Raw genomic sequence first — 27,601 nt, forward strand, 5'->3', positions numbered from 1 at the left:
TTTTGATGACTGTTATTAATTTACTGTTGGGTAATAGTGGTTAATAACATTTTTTATTATATTTTACCACAGATTCAACTGCAGATTATTTCAAGATTTTAGGATGCCTAGCAAAGAAAGAGTGAGAAAGGCTGCAAAACGTCAAAGACAGCAGGACCATGGAATAATGCAGCAGTCCTCTAACAAAAAGATTTGTCAAGTCACCAAGAAAGCACCGGGTAAGAGTCCAAAAACAGTCATAAGAAATATGTGTAGTAAAAAAAATATTACTACAGAAAATGTTTCAGTCCAGAAAAGGAGAAAGAATTCAAATGGTAAGGAAAGGCCAATGAGAAATGTTACTGCTAGAGTAAGAGATAACTCTATGCATGAAAGTAGAAGGAAACAACAGTTTAGGGATATTCGTAAACGAATGTTCCGCAACAGGATAATTGGGAATTTGTTAAAAAATATTAAGAAAGGTCAACAGAAAGTGGTTTTTTATAAGAGAAAAAAAATAGTTGAGAAAGTTATTGATCAGGCATTTGAAATTAAACGTAAGTTATTTATTTTGACAATCAATAGAATTAGGAAGCTAAACAAGGTAATTTATGATTTCAAAAGAAATAGTAGATGGAAGAGAATAGTTAATCGTAGTAATTTTTGTGAAGTTTTTTCTGGAGAATGGATGCATAGTTCAAGCTCTGAGGCATTTTTTAATGAGGAGAGTTATTTCCAGGATAATGATTTGGTGCATGCAGTTGACACCAGTGGTCGAGCTTATGAAGTGAAAGATGGTTGTCCAGTTGAAAAAGAAAAAGTTGTGAGAACAGAGATAGAAGAGGTGTTAGGTAATGAGGTTTTAGGGAGACGTCCTAAGGGTCCTGTGTACACCTGGAAGTGTAGTAGTATTTGCAGTGTACGACAGGATTCCATCAATTTGCTTTGTGATTTTATACGGTCATTTAATAAGAAAAGTTTGAAGCAGAAAATGAAGTTGTTGCAAGAATTAGATCCTTGCAGAGTGAGAGAAGTGATAGGTTTGCATGGTCATTCACTGGCTTGTCTTTCCAGGAGAGTATGCCAGAGTGTTTTTCATCATTTCAGGATGCTAGCAGTGCATCATAATAAAGTGAGGAAATTAGTTAGAATGTTGTATTATGCTAAGAGTCCAGCAATTATGCTTAAACAATTATGCGCTGCTCTTTTGCATGGTTCTGAAATAGATGTGAAGAATATATGTGAAGAAATTGAGTTTTGTTACTTTGGAAGTAAAGAGGAGAATGTTGAAATTGACCAAGAAGAAGAGAGTAATGTGGAAGATAGTGTACAGGTTTCCAGTACAGATAATTTCCAGAGGGAAATTGCGACGTTTGAGGTGAAATCAAGTGAGAGGCCAAATTTCACTTGTGTGTGTTGTCGACGCACTTATTATAAGAATCAGACTAAGTTAGTGGATTTATATGGAAAAAGGGAAAGGGAAAATAATAGTGAATGGAAGGATTTTACAACATACTTGATGGTAGAAAATTGTTTTGATTTGGGATTGGATCAACGTGTGTGTACTTATTGTTGTAACAAATTAAATCAAAACCAGATGCCTGCTAGAGCAGTTCATAATAATCTGGAATTGGTTGAGATTCCTTCTGAATTGAAGGATTTAAATACTTATGAATCTATTTTGATTCAAAGTATCCATCCCTTTCAGGCTATTGTAAGAATGGAGCCAAAGACAGGGACATTGCCTCCATCAGATTTACAGAGAGGATTAAAGGGAAGAGTTGTTTATTTGCCTCTAGATTTGAAGAAAAACATTAACACAATTGGAGTAGAAAAAGTGGAAGAGGAACCTCTTGTTATCTTAGTTAATGGGGTTCCGACAAAGAATAAGAAAATATGGCAAGATTTAGTAGATGTTAGGAAAGTCAAAAGGGCAACATTGTATTTGAAAAAAAATAATAAATACTATAAAAATGTATATGTTGCAGAAGAGGAAGTAAGTGAGGAAGAGGATAGCGATTTGTGTGCTGGTCAAATTGAGAAAGTAGAACCCTGTACTAGTGAAGAAATATATGAACATTATAGTGTTCATCCTTTGCATTCCAAGGAAGTCATGGGGAATGCTATTGAGTTGTTTCAAATGAAACAAGCAAAAGGGAGTCCCATTAGTGTTTGGGAGGAAAGTTTGGAAGCTCGGTGTTTCCCACAGCTTTTTCCAACAGGTCAGGGAGGAAGATATGATGAGCGACCTCATCAAATTCCTGCTTCTGAATACCGGACTTTGCGATTGTATGCAGGAGATCCTAGGTTTCGACAATGCATTCCTTATTTGTTTCATCTCCTGTTTGAAAGCGATCTGTCTGGACTGTCATATGCAGTGAACCACATCTTGAAAAGTGGTATACACATGCAAAACATCTCGGCAAGTGACTTTATGGATAAAGTCAATGTCCAAGACAGTATTTTGGATTCTCACCTGATTAAACTCATGGCGTGTCAGCGTGGTACTAATGAGTACTGGTACCGTCGTCATGGTGATTTAAAATGTATGCTGAGGAACTTAGGAACTCCCACATGGTTCCTCACTTTGAGCTGTGCTGAGTATGGCTGGGAAGACTTACTTGAATTTCTACGAGAGGCAAATGCTAACGTAGAAAACATCGAATTCAAGACACCCGGAGAACTGTGCTCTTTGGATCCAGTCAATGTATGTAGGTACTTCAATCATAGATTTGAAGGTATGATGTCTTTCATCATGAATAAGAAGAATCCACCTCTTGGAGAGGTGTTGGATTTCTTCTGGAGGAAGGAGTACCAAGCAAGAGGTGCTCCTCATATACATATGTTGCTGTGGATCAAGGATGCACCTAAATTTGGAACGGATGCAGACGACTCAGTGATGAGTTTCATAGAACAGTATTCTACGTGTGCTGTTCCAAACGCAAAGGAGAAAAAAAGCCTAAGAGAAAAAGTTCTACGTTTCCAAAGCCATCGATGTGGAAAGTACTGTCGTCGTAAATTCCGGAACAAAGACAAGTTCTACACCAAATGTCGTTTCGGCTTTCCACGATCGGTGATTTCTAAAGGAAGAGTGAACAGTTTGATGTCTTCGCTGCGACATAATGTGATGAAGAAATCACCTAAAAACACATACAATTTGAAGAGGAACGAAGAGTCTAAGTACATCAACGACTACAACCCGGTGATTTTGTCCATGTGGAATGCTAACATGGATATACAGTTTGTGGCTGATAACTGTATGGCTGTGGCTCGGTATGTGACATCTTACATCACCAAAAAAGAGAAGACAGAATTGAAGGATATGTGGGAGGACATTTCCCATGAAAAGAGCCTCAGCAAGAAGTTGTACAGTTTCAGTCTGAAGATGTTGTCGCATCGAGAAATCGGAGCTTATGAATGTTCTGACCGGTTGTCTTCAGCAAGTCTCTATGCCAAGTCCAGGAGTATCGTTTGGGCGAGTGTTGGTCTTGCTGCAACGCGTAATCGAGTTCTGAAACCTGTGCGGGAAATTGAGTATTTGGCGGAAAAGGAGCCAAACAGTACCGACATTTTGAAGAGCAACATGTTGGATACATATTATCCAAATCGAAGCAGTCACCTCGAGAATGTTTGTCTGTATGAGGTTCTGCAAAATTACATATTCAAGAGGAACATCAAAGAAGATACTGAGAAAGGAGTGTATGCTGTAATAGGAAGTGAGGGATGTCTGGTCAAGCAAAGAAAATGCCACTTGATAAACCATCGAAAATTGAGTGGCGAATCTCCTGAAAAAAAGGAGTTTTTCTATTTAGCACTTTTGCAACTTTTTAAGCCTTGGCGTGCAGAAGAGGAACTGCTTGGAGATTTCCTTTGTTACGAAGACTCATTCAATGCTGCCAAGGAGACCATAGAATGTCCTGCTTTTCCCAAATATGTAGAAATGTTGAATGTGGAAATTGAGCAGGAAGCAACGATTGCAGCCGAGATTGCCAGAGACAGTTCTCAGGACAGTCAGAGTTCTGCTTCATTGAGTCAGGATCCACTAGGAGGACCTCTTATCGAAAATGAAGCTGCCACTGCTATGAATGAAGTGGAAAGAGCCATGGCACATGCTCAGGAGGATGCGGTTAACTTAGAAGAGTTGGAAAGACAACTCAACGTTGAGCAGAGGAAAATATATGACGAACTTACCATGCAAATTGATCATGGATTAAGTCATGACAAGAAAGAGTGCTCATGTACGTCGTTGAAGCCTGTCCGACTGTACGTGAGTGGAGAAGCGGGAACTGGAAAAAGTTTCCTTATTAAAGCAATTTCATGTTATTTGCAGGAAAGGACAGAGTCATCGCTGTCTTGTGTTGTCACCGCTCCAACTGGACTGGCAGCACATAACATTAAAGGGATTACTTTACATCGTTTACTGATGCTGCCAGTGGAGCATGACAACAAATTAGAATATCACAAGCTATCTGGAGATGCTTGTTTTGAAGTTTCAAGAGTCTTGAGGAAAATGAAACTTCTTATCATTGACGAAGTAAGCATGGTTTCCAATGTCATGCTTGCCTTTGTGCATTTGAGAATGCAAGAAGTTCTCAAAACAGAGTATGATGTGTTATTTGGTGGCAAACACATCATTGTTTTCGGAGATCTTCTGCAGCTGACACCAGTGAAAGGGCAACCTGTGTTCAAAATGCTCACGCATGAAGATACCAGGAAGTGCTTAGGGAGTATTGGCAACGTCAATATATGGTTAAACTTCAATTATGCTGAACTGCATGAAAATATGCGTCAGGCAAAGGATGAAGTTTACAAGACTATTCTACAAGATGTTAGAATTGGAAAAGTGACCGAGCATGGGAAAGAAGCTTTACATGCACGATTACTGACAAATTTATATCCAGACGAAGATGTTGTGCCTGAGAATATTTTTCAGAAAGTTACTGAGAAAAAATCTGGAATATGTTTGATGCCAACTCTTGCAGAATGTGCCAAATTCAACAACAAAATGTTGCATTTAGAAAAGCAAGAGATTGTGAAATTGGAAGCTATTGACAGAGTAGAGCATATGGGATCAACAATTATTTTGTCTGAGAATCTGAAAACAAAATTGGATTCATTAGAGAAGAGTATATCTAAAACTGCGGGTTTTGAAAAGACTCTGAATGTGTGCTTGAACTGCCGTATAATTTTAAGAAGGAATTTACATGTTGAAAGAGGTCTGGTAAATGGATCAATGGGTAATGTTGTTGATTTTGTGAAATACAGAAATAGAGATGGAATTGAATTTTTAAAAATTAAATTTGATGGCATTGAGGAAGTACAGCTAATTGCTTGTTGTTCTGCTAGATTTTTGCTTGTAAAAGACTTATATGTTCGTCGTAAGCAGTTTCCTGTTTGCTTGGCATATGCGGTGACAATCCATAAATCGCAAGGTTTAAGTGTAGACTGTGCATTGGTGAATATTGGCAGTTCTGTGTTCAAGGAGGGTATGGCATATGTGGCATTGTCACGAGTTAGGACTTTATCGGGATTGTACTTGATTGAGTGTGATGTCACAAACATTTGTGCGGATCTAGATTGTGTTAAGGAATACAATAGGTTGAGAAGAGAGTATGCGCCACATTTGCCTCAGTATCCTTTGTTTGAGAAACGTGTGGTAGGCCGGAAACGAAGAAATGTGACCAATACTGGGGAGGTTGTAGCAAAAAGACGAAAAGTCGATGAACCTGAAATTATAAGCAGAAACAAAAAGGATTCTGTTGAAGATGTTGTTGGTTTTCAATTTGAAAACAGTTCTGGTGTCAACTGCTATGCTAATGTAGTGGTTAATGTTTTGTTTTCTCTAGAAAATGTAAAAGAAGAGATTGTGGTCAATTCTGATCAAAGATTTTGCAGTTTGTTAAATTCTGTGTTAGAGAAATGTAGCACTGATAGAACAAACATAGAAAGTGTGTCTGAAATTCGAAATCTGTTAGACAGATGTTCAGGCCAAACACAATTCTCTCAAAATAGTCAGCAAGATTGTCAGGAGTTTTTAATGTATATGCTTGATGTATTGCATGATGAAGGTGTAGATGTAGATCACCTGTTTGGGCTTTCTTATCAATGGCAGCATGACTGCGAGAACTGTAGGGTATCAAGTACTACTAGTGTAGACTCAGAAAGATTTATATATTTAACTTTGCCAGACAGTAAATCAGTCTCTTTTAATAAGCTAGTAAAAGCAGCTGATCACAATATGGAATGTAGGCAATGTAAATCTGAAATGATGTCCACATTATTTATACGAACATATGGCCAGTATGTCATTTTAATGTTCCAACGATGTAGGCCTGATGGAACAAAATTGACAACTTTAATTAAAAATTTTGTGGCTTCACAGTTTTCAATATCAGGAAGGACTTTTGTAACTGTAGCAATTATATATCATGATGGTCCTTCAATAACATCAGGACATTATACAGCTTATTTAAAGTGTAGAAATGGCTGGTCATTCTGCAATGATTCTGTTTTAATTTTCAAAAAAAAATTGCCATATGACCTTAAAAACTCTCACCTGGTGTTTTTAAAACCAAAATTTTAGGGAAAGAATCTCGGGATGTGCTCTGAGGAATTTCAAGAAGTTCTCATGGCTCCTACACTATTTGGCCTTGAGGATAAGTGTAGTACAGAGACATAACTTTTTACCATAACACTGGACGTCATTGAGAAATACGTGCACTTTGAATGAGTTCAGAAAAACTATTTCTTTTTATAAGCTAATTGAAGCAGCCAATCAAAACATGGAGTAGAGGGAATGTAAGTCTGCAATGCTGTCTACTGTTTTACATTGCTTTGTGATTAAAAGTGATGTAGAGAATTAAATAATTGTACTAGTCATAAAGGTAGTGTAAGTCTGCTTCATAGTAAGCAGTATCAGTGTGATAGGAAATGTAGAACATGATTGAGCAAGAAGGGGAAGATATTACTAGTCCAGGATTGTGTAAATGATCTTCAACATTTTAATTCTGAAAGTTGCGGAAATGCGAAAAGACGGGATTGGCTTACAAGAAATCCAAGAGTTATAAATGGCTTTGACAAGATTTGGCCTTGTGGAAACTTGTGGTAGAGAGCAAGAAGTCATTTATTGTATGTAACATGTTTTTGAAAACGATGGAGGTTTTCTTTCAGAAAGTGGCGGGTTGAAAGTAATAACAGCACAACAGAGTGTAAGCTGTTCATAGGACATCCTTGGCCGTCATGGAAAGTAAGTTAACTTTAAGGAGTTCTGAATTCTGATTTGTTATGTTGTATGGGTTTTTTAAACACAATCATTTTGATTGTGTTTTTTTTTCCCCGCTGTTATATGATGAATACCTTCAAGTCACTGTTTTTAGTGAAATTTGATACATTCTGAGAACAGCAAAAATAAACCATTTAACATGTATAATTAATTCTGTTCTGTTTGCATTTATGATGTACATGTAGAACTGTGTAGGAGGCATGGAGAAGGTGAGGCTTCTGTAAGTGTCAAAGTTGTTGCATACAGTGAACACATTCACACATCGGTCCACTCTTCCTTGGATGTGGTGGAGGTGGTGGGGAAGCACCAGCTGAAGCTACTAAAGAAGCCATTGCTCACTGGTAACAAAGGGTCTTTCTCTCACAATGATGAAAGTCAGAGTGAGGAAAGAAAGAGGGATTTTCATCATTTGGGAAAAACAATAGTTCTCAACCAATGAAAAGTGTTCATTTTAGATTATATGACCTAGTCTTACATCATTAGGAAACCAAAAGTGAAATGAACCAATGAAAAGTGTTATTACCAAGTCACATGACCTGCTGTGTTTATGTTACACGCTTTGCAGGGCCTTCCGGTTTGCTTCCAGAAACCTTTGCTTTGCGACTCGGTAAGCGTACCAGTTCGCTAACGTAGTACGTCATATGACGTATCACGCGACAACGCGAAACGTCATGCGGACGGGAGGCGTCACGATGTTGTTTTCTAACGCGGCAGTTGCGGTAAAGAAACGTTTACTGGCTCGCGGTCTATTTCGCGGCATCAAGGTCAGCTAACGGGAAGCTTCCCGATTCGCGAAGTGGGAACGAAGAAAAAAAATTTAAAAAAAAAAAGTTATTAATAAACATATAAAATATATTTTGGGATTTAAAGAAGAATACATTTTACAGCTACAGATATTTGCTATTAAAAAACCACTGAAATTCACTGAAAAAACCATAGGTTATAGATTATATATAGTTAGGAATTAGCATTTACAAAACCTTGAAAATTCACTGAAAAAACCATAGGTTATAGACCATATATAGTTAGGAATTAGCATTTAAAAAACCTTATTTTACTCACACAAAACCATTGAAATTCCATATATAGTTAGTTGCACTAACTATATATCGCGCACCCGCAATCCACTGCTGATGATGTCACATATTACATCATTCATGACATGGTCAGTGACATCACTGATGACATCACTGATGACATCTCAAATGACATCACTGATGACAACATCCAGTGATTATGTGTTTCTGTAAAGTTTAAATATGTTTTACATATTGAAGAATGAGTGGATGTATAAGTGTCTGAATGAAGGTTTTAGTAGGTGCGTGATTGACTGTATGAGTGAGTGATTAAATGCGTCTTACTAAATGCACGGGTTAGTGACTAAACTGTCTGAAAGTGTGCATCAGTATGTCTGTTGTTGTGCAAGCTGCTGCATGTGTTGATCAGTAGCTATATAAGTAGCTATATGGGTTATTGATTGGTTGCACAAGTATTTGTATGGGAGACTGAGTGTGTGTATGGCTGGCTGGGAGGTGTGTGACTCTGTGCAGATCAATGTGTACTTGTATCAGTGATTCTATAAGAGAGTAAGTATGTGTTAGTATATGTTTGAAAATGTAAGGTACTCTATGTTTAACTGTGTAGATTAGAAAATGGAAGTGTGATTGATTCTTTACAGGACTGACTAGGTGTGTGAGTAACTCCATGGATGAGTGGCAGAGTGTGAGTGTCTGTATAGGTGTATGAGTGCATATGATAGTGTTGTAAAGATGAGTGATTGTATGTATGAATGATTGTATGGATGAATGAGTGAATGTGTGTGTAGACGTAGGAATCAGTGAGTGCGTATGTAGTAACTAGTATTGGTGTGTCAATGGTTTCAAAAATTATACTCTGTATTTAACACTGGGTTGTAACAGAGGTTATATTAAAGTGTGAGGAGATGCATTGTATTGTCACATTAATGATATCATCATTGATGTGACCATTGATGTCAAATGAGATATCATCAGTGATGTCATTTGAGATGTCATCAGTGATGTCATCAGTGATGTCACTGACCATGTCATGAATGATGTAATATGTGACATCATCAGCAGTGGATTGCGGGTGCGCGATATATAGTTAGTGCAACTAACTATATATGGAATTTCAATGGTTTTGTGTGAGTAAAATAAGGTTTTTTAAATGCTAATTCCTAACTATATATGGTCTATAACCTATGGTTTTTTCAGTGAATTTTCAAGGTTTTGTAAATGCTAATTCCTAACTATATATAATCTATAACCTATGGTTTTTTCAGTGAATATATATATATATATCGTTTCTCGTTTTGGTCCAAAATCAGGGTTTCCAGGTGCTCTTCGGCGGTGCACACGAAGCGCGGCAGGACCCAGCCGCGTATTTACATGAATCCGTTTTTCCCAAAGGGAAGTTTTTTTCTCCAAGCACTCCCGGGTAATTTCAAATTACGATCCAACACAAAGTTTGCAAAATTAGTGCGGTTTATTCCTCAATGTTAACAGCAAGCCAGCAACACCTTACGCGTTTCGGTCTCTACGGAGACCTTGCTCACAGGAAAACCAATAAAGCATTTTTTTACACAGTTTAAATAAAAGTGCATACTGATTACTAACACATCACTTCCTGTTACTTCACGGGAATTGTGGGACTTGGAGTTTTGACACACAAGAAGAACCGCATTTTAATTGTGTTATTTTGAGTATATGCACTTAACCAAAAAATTTTACCAAAAAATTCTCAAGGAGTAAATTGTGGAGTATTAGCCCTCCAGTGGGTAATTGCACAAAAATTAATTAAATTATGGAGTTATATATATATACTTGCCACGAATACACCAGCGTGGAGCACTCGCCGAAGGGTGCTTTCTAAATGCGGGGGTGTACCCGCAATATCAATTACTCTCCAGTCTCCTTCATTTCCACTGTTCCCATGAAAGAAGGAAAGCACTCCCGCAGTTCGTTTCTGTTATTTATTCACAGAAGAGTAGCACAGCTTCAACAACAGACGCGTTTCGGTATTCAACCTTCGTCAATGTTTACCGAAGTGCCTGACCACCATGTTTTTTAACATACATTTCCTGTGTCGACATAGTGAAAGGACTAACTTGCGCTTCACTAATAGCGCGCCATTTTGGACTTCCAAATAGCAAGCCATTCCGCATTATATATGCACTGAAACAAGTATAAAGCATAAACCCTCCTCAGTTATGCATACATATACCATACTTGTTCTACTGATCTAGCCCACAGATGGGCATTAAGCTACAAATTGACCAGTGCTGGTCTCAATCGAGCCCTGTATGGGCCACGTCCTCTCTCAATAGTCAGTCACTGGAACCAAAATCAACATGGGTCCATAATACACCCTCCAAAATAGAGGAAAAGAAGGAAAGGAGTAGAAAAGAGTAGACAGGAGGAAACCTTAGAAGGAGAAAAGATCTATATATACAAACAAAACGTATATACATTCTAAATAAACTCCCTAAATTAGAAATTTCATAAATCCAGAAAAAAGGAACAACCCTTTCCAATTATGCCAAACCCCACAATATACAAATGCTAGATACAGAATAGTGAATATATATATATATATTATTAACAAAACATATACAATATTTTTTCCGTAGGATAGCGAGAGGTTTAAATTTACTATTCACACTCCAGAGAGTGCAACAGTAGGGAAAGCGTTGGATAGCGTAGGGATAAAAATTACTAATCCCACTCCAGAGAGTGCAACAGTAGGGAAAGCATTGGATAGCGTAAGGTTAAAATTACTATTCCCACTCCAGTGAGTGCAACAGTAGGGAAAGCGTTGGATAGCGTAGGGGTAAAACTTACTATTCCCACTCCAGTGAGTGCAACAGTAGGGAAAGCGTTGGATAGCGTAGGGGTAAAAATTACTATTCCAACTCCAGAGAGTGCAACAGTAAGGCAAGAGTTGGATAGTGAGAGGGTAAAAATTACTATTACCACTCCAGAGAGAGCAACAGTAGGGAAAGCGTTGGATAGCGTAGGGGTAAAAATTACTATTCCCACTCCAGAGAGCGCAACAGTAGGGAAAGCATTGGATAGCGTAGGGGTAAAAATAACTATTCCTACTCCAGTGAGTGCAACAGTAGAGAAAGCGTTGGATAGCGTAGGGATACAAATTACTATTCCTACTCCAGAAAGTGCAACAGTAGGGAAAGTGTTGGATAGCGTAAGGATAAAAATTACTATTTCCATTCCAGTGAGTGCAACTATTCCAACTCCAGAGAGTGCATCAGTAGGGAAAGCGTTGGATAGCGTAGGGGTAAAAATTACTATTCCCACTCCAGTGAGTGCAACAGTAGGGAAAGCGTTGGATAGCGTAAGGATAAAAATTACTATTCCTACTCCAAAGAGTGCAACAGTAGGGAAAGCGTTGGATAGCATAGAGATAAAAATTACTATTCCCACTCCAGTGAGTGCAACAGTAGGGAAAGCGTTGGATAGCGTAGGGGTAAAAATTACTATTCCAACTCCAGAGAGTGCAACAGTAGGGAAAGCGTTGGATAGCGTAGAGGTAAAAATTACTATTCCAACTCCAGAGAGTGCAACAGTAGGGAAAGCGTTGGATAGCGTAGGGGTAAAAATTACTATTCCCACTCCAGTGAGTGCAACAGTAGGGAAAGAGTTGGATAGCGCAGAGGTAAAAATTACTATTCAAACTCCAGAGAGTGCAACAGTAGGGAAAGCGTTGGATAGCGTAGGGGTAAAAATTACTATTCCCACTCCAGTTAGTGCAACAGTAGGGAAAGCGTTGGATAGCGTAGGGGTAAAAATTACTATTCCTACTCCAGAGAGTGCAATAGTAGGGAAAGCGTTGGATAGCGTAGGGGTAAAAATTACTATTCCAACTCCAGAGAGTGCAACAGTAGGGAAAACATTGGATAGCGTAGGGGTAAAAATTACTATTCCCACTCCAGTGAGTGCAATAGTAGGGAAAGTAAATACTTCATATATAAATATAAATAACATAAATATTAATACCAATTACAAAATAATTAAAATACTTTTAATTTTATAAAATATATTAATGAATCAATTAAAATTATTTACCAATTATATTTTAATTAATTACCAATTAATAATTAATTAACAATTATTTCTGAATAAATACCAATAAATAAAATAACATATTTAATTAATTATAATTAAATTACTTCCCACCCTATTCCCCTATAAACCCACAACCCGCTACAGAAAATAAATTAGTAAAATTAACATATTTATCAATTAATCAATTCTAATTAATTACCAATTATATTTTAATTAATTTTCAATTAATAATTAACAATTAAGTCTAAATAAATAACAATAAATAAAATAACATATTTAATTAATTATAATTAAATTACTTCCCACCCTATTCCCCTATAAACCCACAACCCGCTACAGAAAATAAATTACTAAAATTAAAATATTTCTCAATTAATCAATTAAAATCAATTACCAATTATATTTTAATTAATTACCAATTAATAATTAATTAACAATTAATTCTAAATAAATAACAATAAATAAAATAACATATTTAATTCATTATAATTAAATTACTTTCCACTCTATTCCCCTATAAACCCACACCCCACTACAGAATTATATTACACAAAAAATAAAAAATAATATTAACTTACCTCAAATTCGATATTTTTGTTGTCTATATTATGTCTAGTCGATATTATGTCCATTCTATATTTTTGATTCAATATTATGTCCATTCTATTCGATATTAACATTTTCTAGTCGATATTTTGGTAGTCATATTATGTCTAGTCGATATTATGTCCATTCTATATTTTTTACTCGATATTATGTCTAGTCGATATTAAAAACTCGATATTTTGACTCTATACCTTTTTAACCTACTTCACTCTTGTGAAGATTTTGGCCTCTTTCAGCAAGTCGCCGAAGCTACACACAAGGAAGGCCACTGCCTTGATTTAATCTTCTCTGTTCCCCATCTGCTGCACATGGGGGAAATTCTGCCCATGGATTGGACAGACCACTCTCTAATCAAATTTTATGTTAATTTTAAGGCTGCTCAGACCCGGGTTCCGCTTGCTAAAACGGAATTTTTATGCAGAGACTGGAAGGCTCTCGCACGGCAGCGAACCTCGGACTTGGTCTTCAAGGTGGGAGATTGCTTCTGCGAGGACAAGCAAGTCGATGAGAACTATGCTTAGCTGTGCCTTAAGATCACTTCGACTGTGGACTCCTACGCCCCCCTTAAAAAACATCACTGTAAGGGTAGAGCTTCTGCCCCCTGGTTTAACGACACTCTGAATAGTCTAAAGCTAGCTTGCAAACAGGTAGAGAGAAGATGGAGAAGGGGATATAATGAGACAGATAGGCTGCTTTGGAAGCTCAAAATCTTGGAGTAGAAGACCTTGATTCGAAAATCCAAAGCTGACTATTTCTGTTCCACGATATGCAATGCTGCGAATAGCTCTAGGAGTATCTTTAACTTACTCAACAGTCTTAGAACTCGGTTCCCCCTTCGTAGGAACTCTGACAACCTGGCCAACTTTTTCAGAGAAAAAATCAAGCTAATCTTCAAGGAACTTGAGCATTCCTATGAGTCCTGTAATGCCCTTGCTCCTGGGGTCCGGGCCTTGGAGGTTATGGATAAAGGCCCCATCATGCAGCTTACAGACCAACTATCGGAATTTCCGCCGCTAACGCAGGTGGAGTTCAGCAGGGTGGCATGGGGGATCTCCTCTGGCTCTCCTTTGGACCCTGTCCCACACTAGATCTGTAAAGAGTATGAAGAGGAACTTTTCCCTACCATTCGTCTAATTTGTAATCAGTCACTGGCCAGCGGCACAGTCCCCTCTCACTGGAAGCAGGCCCTGGTTTCCCCACTGCTGAAAAAGCTTTCCCTGGACCCTAAATGTTCAAAAAACTACTGGCCGATTTCCCTGCTACCTTTCCCTGCAAAAATTGTTGAACGCATGGTCAGCACTTCCCTCTCCAAACATCTGGAGCAACTACAGTTGATGGAGGAAGTACAATTTGGATTTCGGCTGGCCCATGGGACCGAGAAGGCCTTAGTGACCGCTGTGGACAAGCTTCAAAGGCGTGCAGACAGGGGTCAGGCAGTAGCACTGATCCTGCTAGACCTGTCTGCCGCCTTTGACATGGTGAACCACGAAATCCTTCTGAGAAGACTGAGTGAGGCTGGAGTGAGTGGGTGCACCCTGCAGTGCTCCCGTTCCTTTCTGCAGGATAGATAGCAGGCTGTGTCCATCCCCCCTTTTCAATCCGCCTTCTCCTCTGTACCGTATGGAGTTCCTCAAGGTTCGGCAATTAGCCCTATTTTGTTCAATCTTTACCTAAAACCCTTGATGACTGTCATCAAATCTCATAAGATTGATATTATTAACTATGCGGACAACACTCAGCTTATTCTCTCCTTTGAGGGTGTGGACTCTACGCCACTGGAGGTGTTTCACGAGTGCTTGCGAGATACGGCCGGCTGGCTACAGAATAATTCCCTTCAATTTAATGCTGGCAAGACCGAGGTGCTCTTCTGTGCAGGGAACAGGTTTCCTCATCAACTCCCTGGTAACTTCTGGCCTCCTGAAACATCGATCAAGGTGCGCCTAGTTAAAACTGTTCGCAATCTGGGTATTATGTTGGACAATAAGCTTTCCATGGAAGCGCAGGTTGCGAAAACAACTACTTGCTGCTTTGCAATTATCAGGTCCCTACGGAAGATCTTTCCTTTATTGCCCTCCCTCGCGCGGGCTTTAGTGGCCAGATGTACTATCTTGAGCAGGCTTGATTACTGCAATGCCCTTTTACTTGAATCCCCTGGCTTCCTGTTGGATTGGCTTCAAAGAATCCAATCAGCTGCAGCCAAGTTAGTTTTAGGGCTTCCACGAAGATCATCTGCTTCTGCAGCTTTGGCGGAACTTCATTGGCTTCCCCTTAGGCAACGAGTTCAGTTCAAGGCCCTCTGCCTTGTTTTAAGGCTCTCCATGGGCTAGGACCCCAAGTTATGCAATCTAAATTTGTTTGGTACACTCCCACCAGGATGCTTCGCTCTTCATCGGCCAGACTGGGGAGAGTACCTAGGTTTAAAAAAGCCAGGTCTGGCGGAAGATCTTTTGGGGTGGCAGCGGGCAAACTCTGGAACAACCTCCCTTGGGAAATCAGGCAGATCAGGGAGCTTCTCCCTTTCAGAAGAAGTGTGAAAACGTGGCTATTTCCTAAGGCCTAGTTCCAGTTGCCCGCCAGACTCCCCCCTCCTTCCCCTCATGTAGCCATCAGCGCCAGGATGCCTGCAAGGTGACAGTGCGCTTTATAAGCCGAATAAATAAATAAATAATAAGTTAAACCTAACTGCTTTCTGTGCCAACCTACCCAAGGTTCAGCAAAGGTTAGTTTAGTGACTTTTTGTGGGTCATCCTGCAAGGTACTGCAGCTTTTTCTTGACCAGGGTTCACACCCCAGTCAGCCCAATTTCTCGCAGAGGTATACTTGGGTCTTGCAACACCTTTAGCTGGAACCTTCCAACCCTGTACGGGGACAGAGATTTACTTCGGATGAAGTCTATATTTAGAGTGGGAAAGGGAAGGAAACATCACAAATGTGGAAAAATATTCACACATTGAGAAACACAAAAAACAGGATGTGCACATGTACTTGAGCATGATATTTATGTGTGCACATTACCCTTGGTTAGAGGGGTGGATTTTATGCCTGGTAACACTGCTGATTACAGGCCAAACTAGCTTATTGTAGCTTTTTTCCATAAGTTACCAGTGACCTTAGTGCTTTAGCCTAAACACTTTTAGGTCTTGGCTGAGACCGCGCATTAGCTGTCGCTTGCAAGATATGTTGTTAGCTTACAGTGGGCCTATTGCTTATAATTGGCTGGCTTCAGGGTCACTCTCATTTACCTGCTTCTCTTTGGTCAGCGTGTGCCAGCTGCATGTGTCTGTGGCATATCTACCTTATGTGCTACCCATATGCTTTTGCTATGCACATGTGCTCATGTTCCCCTCTCTCTCCCATGTGCTTATGCCTTTTCATTGTTTGCCCCGCACACCCTCTTGTTCTGCTCTGTGTTTTTGCTTGTCCCCACCATCCCATCCTGCTCCTCCCAGTGTGGTGCTTGTCCCCACTCTCTAAGCCTGCTCTGCTCTGTGTTGTTGCTTGCTGCCATGCTTCTTTATGTCCGGCTTGGTGTTGTTGCATGCCCCCACACTCCTATGCTGCTCCACTCCATGTTGTTACTTGCCCCATCCACCCTCCTGTTCTGATTAGCTCCTCCAGCTCCATGTTGTTGTTTGTCCCCACCCACACTCCCATCCTGCTCAATGTTGTTGTTCACCCCCACCCATCCGTCTGTCTCTTTGTGTGCTATTAATTGGCAAAACGTCAGGGGAGTCTACTGATCTGGGGGAAAACCTCAGCATATGCCATGTGTTGAAGCTTTGTGGCTGAACTCTTCCCGGCTCGGTGATATGCATGCGGATCCAAGATGGCGACCCCTAACTGATGGGGCTGATCCTCGCATTATCGAAGCCGAGAATCAGTCCAGGATGCGACATCAAGTGAGCCTCGAGCTGTGAGGAGACGGGCCCGTGGCTGTGCAGCGGGGACCCCTGGGCTGAGTGCCGTGACCCGGATTTGCGCTGCAAGGGACTGGGTGCCCGTTTTAGGACCAACATCAGCAATTGCCCGGCTGAGAAGAGCTCGGCTCTTAGACGGAGGTGAGGAGTGTGATTATGCTGGTGGGGCACCCAACCTGAGCTGTTTTGAGGACCGGTGGCTACCTGGGCTCCCTGGGGGGAGTCAAATGATGTGGGGAGACTGCGCTGGCCCTCAGTGTGGGCCCCTGATCTGGGAGGGCTGGATTGCAGGAGCCTAAGGCCTCACCCGTGATATTGGTGCCTGGAATGGGACACTCACAGCCGTGCTCACCGCAACGTTTCTCATTAATTAATCTCTTTTGACTGTCTGGCTCCTTTCCCCTTTTTGTTCTTCCTCCGTTGGTTTGGCTCCCTGGTTTGCTTTGGACTTGGCACTCGTAACTTTTAGACTGGAACTCGTGTGCGCCCCGCCATTTTGGGACCGTCTCCTGTTGTTGCTCTTGTCCTTGGTCCGCCATCTTGCAGAACAGCAGACATTCTACTGCCCTCCCTTGGTGCTGTGACTGCGTCCCCCCTCCGACCCCACTTACTGGAACTCTGTTCTCATGGTTTTTGGGTCCTGACCTGGGTGCATCTTGCCCTTTTGAGATGGTTTCCATCGATGCCCACAACCCGGGTCCGCCATCTTCTTGATTCTTGTGCTTTCCTTTGGTCCACTGGATTACATCCTGCCGACCTTCTGTCATTTCTCTTTTGCTGGACCGCCTTATCTCTTTCTACCCCTCAGGTCCCCCTCTCTCCTCTCACCAATCTCAGCCTCCGACTCTTCTCCCCCACCTAATGCTCTCTAGCCCTTTTTCTTTTTTCTTTTTATTTCTCTTTTCACTCTGTAAATATGTGATATATACTTGTCCAAGCCTAATTGCTGGTAAAATATAATCCTCAGCAAATCTATTTGTATATATATATGTATATAGAGATAACTCTAACCAATAGTATATGTAGTAGACCCTTGTACTCACTACCATTCCTATGTGATCCTTAGAGTTTATCCATCTGTATCTTTTCCTTGAGTGACTTTACAACTTGTACATTTGCAATTTTTTCTGTTTGTATCTTTTATGTAACTCATGTAATCCTAAATCCTTATGTATCGCAACTGGTTCTTATGTAAAGCGCTCTGACAACTTCGGGTAATGTTCGCCCTATATCAAATCGCATTAAATAAAAATAAAAATAAATAAATAAATAAATAAAACCCACCCTCCATGTTGTTTTTTTACCCCCACCCACCTTCCCTTCCTGCTCTATGTTGTTGATTTCCACATCCACCCTTGCGTCCCATTTTGTGTTGATGTTTGCCCCATGCTTCTTCCCATCCGGCTCCATGTAGATGCTTGCCACACCCACTGTCCATCTCCTGCTCTGTAATTTCACTATAATTAAATGTGTCAAAATAATCTATTTTTTTAAATCATGATGGTATCATTTATTTAATGCATCAGAACATGCCCAGATTCAACAAATGTCTGCCAAGTTTCCAAGAAATAACACCATTTTCCCCTGAAGACTTTGATGCATCTTTTAAACCCAAACTGTCTGAGAAGAGGTCTTGATGTATAACTCAGACTTATCGGCGGATCTACAATCGACATAGCTACAAAATCAATTTCCTCCCATTAATGAGTAAACATGCAAATCTGTTAAATAGCTGAGAGGGGTTCTTTAGGTGGCAGTTTAAATGGTACCTACAAAAATTGTCAAAATGCCAGTTCAAATGGCATCATCAACAATGTCCAAAATGCCAGTTCAAATGGCACCATCAACAATGGCGGCCAACATGCCAGTTCAAATGTTACTATGAACAATGGCCGAAATGCATGACATTCTTTGTACCACAAAAAAACATTATATTTGCTGTGCTAGCCTCCACCCTACCATCCTGCTCCTCTCCATGTAGTTGCTTGCCCCCACCAAACCGTCCTGCTCCGCTCCATGTTGTTGATTGTCTCTCATACCCGTTCCACTTCATCTTATTGTTTGCCCCCACTCAACCTACAGCCTCTCTCTGTGTTGTTGTTTGCTCCAAGCCTCCCTCCCATCCTTGTCTGTGTTGTTTCTTGCCTCCACTCTCCCTCCCATCTTGCACCATGTTGTAGCTTGCTCACCTTCCTTCCCATCCCACACCGTGTTGTTGCTTACCCCCACCCTCCCTTCCGTCCCACTCCATGTTGTTTCTTGACACACCCTCCCTTCGCTCTCACTTTGTGTTGTTGCTTGCCCCCACCCTCCCTTCCGTCCCGCTCCATGTTGTTGCTTGACCCCACTCTCCTGTCCCGCCCTGCTCCGTGTTGTTGCTTCACTCTACTCTTGCTATTTACAAACGTAGTAAACAAAAGTAGACCAATGTAAATAAGAAATATTACTACATGTTTAATATAAAGTAACCTTTTTGAATCTTCATTAAACTGACTTTATTATCGCTATATACGCATAGTGCAATGAAAATACGTCTTACTATTATTATAAGAGTGCACTACAATCTAGCCAACACTTCAAATGATTAAATTAACAAAACAAACTACTACTCAAGGAGATTTAAAACTTAAAACAACAGCCATTAAAACACTCACACAACCTTCAATAACACACACACACACATACTATCCCATTACAATTCAATATAATAACAACTACGCAATTTACACATATCAAAGGCGAGACCTGTTGGCTTTAAAAATGCTTTCTGTATTTGTGTCTCCGTATTTCCTGTTTTCTCAGCCACCCTAGCGCTCAACTCTCCCTTAAACCAGAGTTGCAGTCATGGTCTGCTTTAGATATTTTCTCTGCATCAGTTGTGCTGTTAGAATAAAGCATGGTGGAAATATATTTATAGAACTTGCGAATACATGTTAACAATTTTGCTTTGGCCTGCCAAGTACACTGGTGAGTTTTATCTAAGAAGTCAAACCCATCTGGCCGGGAGCCAATGGAGGAGTGTGTAATATTTTGATACCTCTTGAACTCTGCTTCCTCTGTTTTGTTTGTGATACAATAAACATGCATGAAATCCTGCCCTTGGCAGCTGGGGCCCCACCCTGAAATCCATCCTAGAGTGGAAGCGCTATTACAAACATAGGTGGAGCAGGACAGTTTTTCTTTAACAGTTATCAAAACGCTGTAGTTATAAATGTTTCACATCCAATTGGACATTTAAAAGCACAGAAAGGTATTTATCTTTTTGATAAATTGAACGCTCTTGTGAAAAACAGTAAGGCAATGTCGCAAAGGAAAAACTGTGAAATGAGCCGAGTGCACGCGCGAATGTCAAGCAATTCTCAAAAAGTGTTTGCAAATGTGGTTTGGGATGTGGGGGCGGTGTGCTCCCATTTTATCATATCCCATCCCCACTGGTATCCCCTTCCCCAGACTCCAGGCATCAAACGTTGAAGTGGAATATAAACTGCGAGGCCCAGAATTACCAGATCGAAAAACACAGGTTTTGACCAATTCCAGGAATTTTCTAATCTGATTTAGGGTCTGCTTGTAAAGGGGAGTAAATCAAAGTGATGACGGCTAATGGGGCATGGACGACAGGAGGAGGGGTCAGGGAAGGCTGCTTGGGGGAGCTGTGCCTGCTGTGAGATAGGGTCGAATGGGGGCCAGGCGGCGCCACTGAACTCTCCCACTCAACCAGAACTCCAGTGGTTTCAGTAGTGAGTGAATCCCGGCCCAGAGTTCCTACATCAGGTAATCCAGAGTGTGTGAAAAACAAGGCACATTAGAATCGCCCAGTGCAGTATCCTCTGTGGGAATGCGCTCTGGTCCACTCATAACGGAGCCTCAGCGGAGTGCTGTCACTGAGCTCCAAGACAGCCTATTTTCAGGTGCACATTGTGTACAGTGCGTTGTATACAGCACGACACTCAGTCCTGAGCCTAGTATGTTGCATGCCCCCAGCATGAATGCAGTTGTAAAACATTTGTACAACTTAGACAGGTGTGTGCCTGTCTGTTCTTTTTTGCATTAGGATCTCACGGCTATTCAGCCTAGCTCTCCCACCCAGGTACCTCTAACCCCCTACCCAGAACCTAAAGTAACAAGCCATGCAAACATAAGTCTATCCGTGGCCTTCGATCAGGATTCAGAAAATCTGGTCTTCTGTGGCTGAAGAGCTTGTCGTAGTCCCTGGAGACCAGGAGAGAAGAGGGTGACTAAGGTATCAAACACAATCACAGATTCTAGGGAAAACCTGAACATCTCCAGCACTGTTCCACATCCTTGGCGAGATGATCACTGCTGAGCCAAGATCCTGTGTATATTATCAGGGCTTGGCAACATTGTTACTTAGAGCTGCTAAAGCAGTACTGAGTATGATTATCGGTACCTGGGGGGTTCTTTATACAGGATTTAATACCACTCCCTTTGCCCTTGAGCTTTTGGAAAGATGCGAGGGTATGTATGTGGCAGTCTCTCCCGATTCCCTAAACTGTCTTTCCCAGCAGCGTATTCTGTCTGGGATAACATGTCTATTGCAGGGGAAGGAGGAGAGCATGATGGCTGCTGCAGAGTATCTAAGTGAATAGGAATGGCATGTGACAATGAAAGGAACGAGAAAAAAAGTACCCTTCCCTTCCCTTCTCATGCACTGTCAGGTTGTGGGAACTATTTTTCTAGGCTTCGCTGCACTATCACATGTCAATTCCTTTCAGCAATCACCGCATTTCATAACCCACTGGCTCGGTGTCACATTTTGAGGACTTGAGTACTATTTCTTCTCTATGACACCCTGGGCTACAATCCCTGCTTTAGAATTAATGAAGTGTCAATCGGATCTGCAGGTCCCCACCTACTGTGTAACATGAACTACAATACTCCTAGCACTACACCACCTGTAATGTAATAGTACAGTGAAAATTGACTTTTTTAAACTTCTTACAAAAGTATTTATTTGGAAGAACAATATACCGGTTAATTCCCTGACAATGCTGGGTAAAAGGTACACATTTCAAATACTTTGTCCAAAGAAACATTGGTTACCATGGGTTTGAGTCCAAGGCGTATCGCCTAATTAACCATTCCTATAGCACAATACAAAAGAGGATATCTTAAAAATTATATGCTCATGAAATTGAGACTAGTTTTTTGGGGGATTTTTCATTTGTTGTGTTTTCACTTCATTACTGTTTGGGTGCTGCATACATTCTTTACACGTTGACTCTAAGTTAAACATGGCTGCTCTAGTACCAAGTTTCCAGAGAGTTAAGCACAGGTTTGTTTAGTGACTTTGTTTGTTGCTCCCTCTTTTTCTCTCGGTAAATATATGATTCGAAAAATAAGTGCCAGTTTCCAAAAATGAGTGCCGGTGACTCCAACAAACAACCACCAGCTCAAATTAAGCACTGCATAGAGGTTCCTTGTACTTCACCCTATAATTCCGCAGCCAATGCAGTCTTCTACAGCTTAAAGCCTTGTTATATAGCAGTTTCAATCAGCTCCACTCAGCCCCAGAGAGATTCTTCTTTGAGTATACTACATTCCAAATATTTAAACCACAGTACCAGTTTAGCTTTCTTTGCCAAACCTCTGATTTTTGTTTGACCAATCCAAAGTTGTTTTCATGTTATCTTCGTTAGGGTGGAATGTTGTGCAAAGTTCATTCATTACCTTGGCTGCACCATGATTCTATATCATATCAATGTAAATTATTCTAGGCTGCATTGAACAAATTGTTTAATCTTAAACAGTCAACAAGTCAGTTGCAATATATCACTGATTTGAAAGATAGATTTATGAAGCCCATTGTCCTGAAGAATAAGGGGCTTTAATCACCAGAGATGACATCATGGATGCCTGCATTAGATAACAGACCTTAATAGTCTCTATAAGAAATTGGGTTATTGGTTGAAAAAGGATGAAGCCCCACTCATACAAAAACCACAGTCTTGTCAGGGTGAACCACAACAGTCACTTAATTAGCCTGTGTCAAACCATCTGATAGCTTGGCATAAAAGCACCAGGCCTAACTTACTGTCAATGTGTAAAAATATTTATGCAGCAAACAAACAGTAATAAAGTGACAAAACAGCACAAGAAAAAGCGAAAACCAATTTAGAAAAATAGAGTAAAATGTTATAAATAAAATTATACCAGAACAAGAAAAATGCAATCAGTAGAACCAGAAATATTGAATTTTTTTACAGGTTTTAGTGAAAATAGCACAAAGAAGCAGAAAGCGACACTTGAGGTTATCTGGTCACGCTAGACAAGGGAAAAAAGGCATAAGTTCAAACTGACCACAATGGAGCACAGGCTGGATAGAGGAACCAGGTTAGAACCGGTGAAGAGTTAGCTTCACAGGTCCAGTGTGAAGAGTAGGTTGAGCGCATTGGCCGGTTGTCACTGTAACACGAATATCCAGTCATCGCTGGAGCTTTGCAGTGGTGGATTGTCATCGATGGTCACTTTTGGCATGAAGTGCAGGCCTTGCACTGCCAACTGTCATGGACGGTCGCTGTCTGCACAAAGAGCAGGTTTCACCATAACTTTGCATTGGCAGCCATCATAGGCAGTAGAGTCTTGACACGAGGAGGCCCGTTCACAGTAATGAAGAGCCAAATGTCAGGAGTTTCACCTTTTCCTCAGAAGAAGTACACTCTGATGCCAAACTAGGGTCCAGAACCTGGAGGGCACTTTTTGGGGATCAGGACTCACTCCAGGCAGAGGCCAAAGGCAGGGCTCAGGCAGGTCCAGATGGTGTCAGGTCAGCTTGGCAGTTGCAGGGTGGGCTCTGAAAGCTTGTTGTGTCCTTGTAGCTCACACAGGAGGCTAGCCAACTTGCCCTTTGAATCACTCTGGTGGTACTGGGTTCAAGGGAGTAGGTCCAGTTTTTCTTCCTCAGATAGCAGGGCAGCAAGGCAGTTCTTCTAGCAGCTGGGCAACCTGTCTTCTGAATGTTCCACAGGTCCAGGAGTGATCTGATTTGGGGTCTGAGAGTGCAACCTTTTATCCCCGTTGCCTACTCCCAAACTAGTTCTAACCAGTTCCCCTGTCCTTCCTAAGTTGGTTCCTAATTTCCTACTGGGACAAAGGCAAGCACAGGCTTAGTGTCAGGTTCCTTAGTGTGTGCTGCAGGCATGGTCCATTGAAATGTAATCACCTGGCTTCAGTCTTTCTTAGATAGCAGAACATTCCAGGTTTTCGAAGGAGGTAATGCCTCCAAGACCCCGTCGCTCTGCTGCGCAGGGCCCTATGACTCGTCACTGAGTCCCACATTGTTTAATGTGTATATGAGACCTCTCGCAAAGATTGTCATGCCATTCGGGATTAACATTGTCACATATGCTGACAATACGCAACTGGTGGTCGCCCTTAACCAATCCCAGAACTTCATGTCTGGCCTGGAATCCTGTCTAGAGAAAGTGGCTAATTGGATGGAACACTCTTCTCTTAAGCTTAATGGAGATAAAACAGAGTTAATTGTCCTGGGAAACCCTTCCATCTCTAATCTTGGACTGGCATGGCCAAACTGTCTTGACCCTGCTCCGGTCCCTAAAACAAAGATTACAAGTTTAGGTGTTTGGCTGGACAAGTCATCTAAGTTCGACCACTAAGGAGTGAAACTGGCAGCAACCTGTAGTGACATTCTGAGAATGCTTCGGAAAGTACTACCCCTCCTTCCATTGACAGCAAGGAGAATCATGATCCAGGCTCTTATTCTGTCCCGCCTGAACTATGGAACTCCCTCTATCTAGGGGCCCGAAGTCAACATTAAGGAAACTTGGAGTCGTGCAGAACTGTGCAGCTCGGAGGCTGCTTAATGTCCCAAAAATCCAGTCTGCCAAGCCGACTTTGAAGACCTTACACTGGCTGCAAATTAATGAGAGAATAAAGTTCAAATCTCTGTGCATAGGCCACAAGACCCTCTGGAGGAAAAGGACACCAATCAATCACTCTCTCATCACTTTCTATTGTTCCTGGAAAAACCTAGGATCGGCTAACCTATTCTTAGCCTTAGTTCCTAAAACTAAAAGGGTAAGATGTGGAGGACGTTCCTTCTCATAAAACACTGCTAGATTGTGGGACACCATCCCTCCACATCTTCTCTCAGTGACCCACCATCTCTCCTTCCAGAAGCTCCTCAAAACCTGGTTGTTTGAAAATGTCTCCTCATAAACTACCAGTCTGCTGTCCTGTAGGATGTTAATAGCCCTTGGATGCCTCCGGGTAGCTATGTGCTTAATAAATGCTGAAAATAATAATGACTGGGTACAACTCCCCCCAGCCATCCTTCCAGAATAGACCATCTTGTCCACTTCTAAGCCCCTTTGTCCCCATGTCTGGAAGGAATCAATAACTCTTCACAGGAAGGACAGCCACCATCGTCATGTGACCTTGGGTACCAGCAGAAAGGCACTGTTAATTTGGGCACAGATATGCTAACTTAATAAAAGCTTCTAGAATTGTGGCTTAAAATCCAACTTTATCACTATTGAGGATTTTAGATTATGATTGAAAAGAGTCCAAGAAGTATTTCTCATTCAACTCCCAAACTAAAGTTAGTACTTTATTAAACGCAATAAGGTAATGCAGTATAAACCTATGGGAGAGATAGCCTTACAACAGTGAAAAACGACTTTAGGAGTTTTTCACTGTCAGAACATGTAAAACCTAACCCCACAAGTCCTACTTTTTAAATACTATGCACCCTGCCTTAAGACATTATAGGGCCTACCTTAGGTGTGATGCATCAATAATAAAAAGAAAGGTTTGAGCCTGGCAAAAGGTGTATTTTTTCAGGTAGATATGCCAAGTTAAAACTGTACTAAAGGTAACCGTGACAGGCCTGAGCCATGTTTTAAAGTGCTACTTTAGTGGGTGGCACAATGAGTGCTGCAGACCCACTAGTAGCCTTTAATTTACAGGACCTATGTGCAAGTAGTATCATTTACTTGGGACTCACAAGTAAATTCAAAGTGCAAATTAGGTGTAAACTAGTTGTAACATGTTTTAAGGTGAGAGCACAAGCACGTCAGCACTGGTTAGCAGTGATAAAGTGCACAGAGTCCTAAAACCAACAAAAACAAGTTCAGCAAATAGGTAGGGTGAAGGTTCCAAAAAAGTTTGGGAGACTGCAACCCAAGGGTATCAGGTCTAAAAATTCCACTGACCCGATTGACCTAGCAGGTAAAATAGACTATCATCAGGACCACATAAGCCGGTAACTGATATCATTAACATCTGCATGTACAAGGGATGTTCAGACTGCAGAAAAACTAATGATGAACAGGAACTGAAGTAGATCTTCACTGTACATGACTCCATGGGGCAATGAGGAAACAGTAAAGTAAAGAAGGCCTAAACAATGTTCGTACAGTGAAAAAACTGCACATTTTGTTTGTGAACATCATACAAACCCTAAGTCTCAACAGAGATAAGAAGTCGCTTGACAGTGAAAGACATTTATCTGTTGAGATGTACCTCTTCTGAAGCCTCTCATGTCATATCAATCACAGGTAACCATTATATTTTGCAGCTTTGCATCCATGAATATATGATGTATGTGTTGACTGTGGGGTAACCATCAGTTTTTATTGACACCTTCAATGCCCAGAAAAAAAGATTGTGATCTGGTTTCCAGAACTGAGCACACTGAAGTAAACAAGGAAGAGGGTACCAAATTGACTTGTAGCCCCATACTCCTTGGACCATGGTTAACTGGGGGCTAAGGACAGTTATTCCCAGAACTAGGGCCTGATTAGGATGGCGAGCAGGCTGAAATCTGTCCACCACCCTAACGGAGATGAGGACCGCTCGACATAGTGTCGGGGCCCCCACAGGCCAAACCACAATGCGACAGCCACGGTGGCAGTCACATTGTACAGGTTTCCAATTGACGCGGGTGCTGCTGACTGCAGCATTCTCCGCAATAGAAAAAAGTGATGTGTAACACATCCCTGTACTACGTGACAGGCACCATGCAGGGCCTGTCACTTGGTACAGAGATCAGTTGGGGGGCGCAATAGGTGCCCTCTCACACCCAAAGAAAAGGGCCCTGGGTGAAGGGGGGCCCTCTCCGGGTCCCCAATGTCCATCTCTGTCTTGTCCACTGAGTCACGCAGAGACAGGTAAGTGTTCTTGCAATATATTCTTTATTCTTGTGTCTCTCTGCTGTGCTTATATGCATGTCCTTGCTGGTGCCCTCGCTGTCCAGGAATGCCCTCCCCACTTCCTGACCGAAAGTGGTGTCCGGTTCCTGTTCCTCCCAGGATTCGGGTGCAGGGTCCTAGTGCCCCTTGACCCTGGTCACTACATCTCCCCCTTTTGTCGAAAGAAAATTATGAGAGGATAGAGAGAGAGAGAGAGAGAGAGAGTGAGAGAGAGAGAGAGAGAGAGAGAGAAAAATATCCTTATCTCCATCATTACATTTCTTCAATCAGTCTTGTTGGCCTTTTGCTCACTCTTTTTGGACATGCTCCTTCTGTTCCCTTCTGTGTTCCTTCTTCTTGTCTCTCACCGTTGTATGTCCTTCTTCTGTTCCCGTCCATAACTTCCTCTCTTTCATCTGTGTCACTGTTGTCTGCTGTTGTGTTCTCTCTGTTGTCATCCATGTTCTTTAGCCCCTTGAAGGGAGACTTGTTCCTGGTGATCTGGTAGGGGCCAGACGCAGCCGTAATCATTGAACCTTTGACGCT

At 41.3% G+C, this 27,601-nt stretch overlaps 1 protein-coding gene across 1 annotated transcript in view; it reads right to left on the reverse strand.

Moving 5' to 3' along the window:
* Window positions 1-27,601, reverse strand: part of LOC144819544 (uncharacterized) — a 745,296-nt gene that overhangs the window by 532,683 nt on the left and 185,012 nt on the right. The window lies entirely within an intron of this gene.

The sequence above is a fragment of the Lissotriton helveticus genome, chromosome 2_1 (assembly GCF_964261635.1).
Source record: "Lissotriton helveticus chromosome 2_1, aLisHel1.1, whole genome shotgun sequence".
NCBI lineage: Eukaryota > Metazoa > Chordata > Amphibia > Caudata > Salamandridae > Lissotriton > Lissotriton helveticus.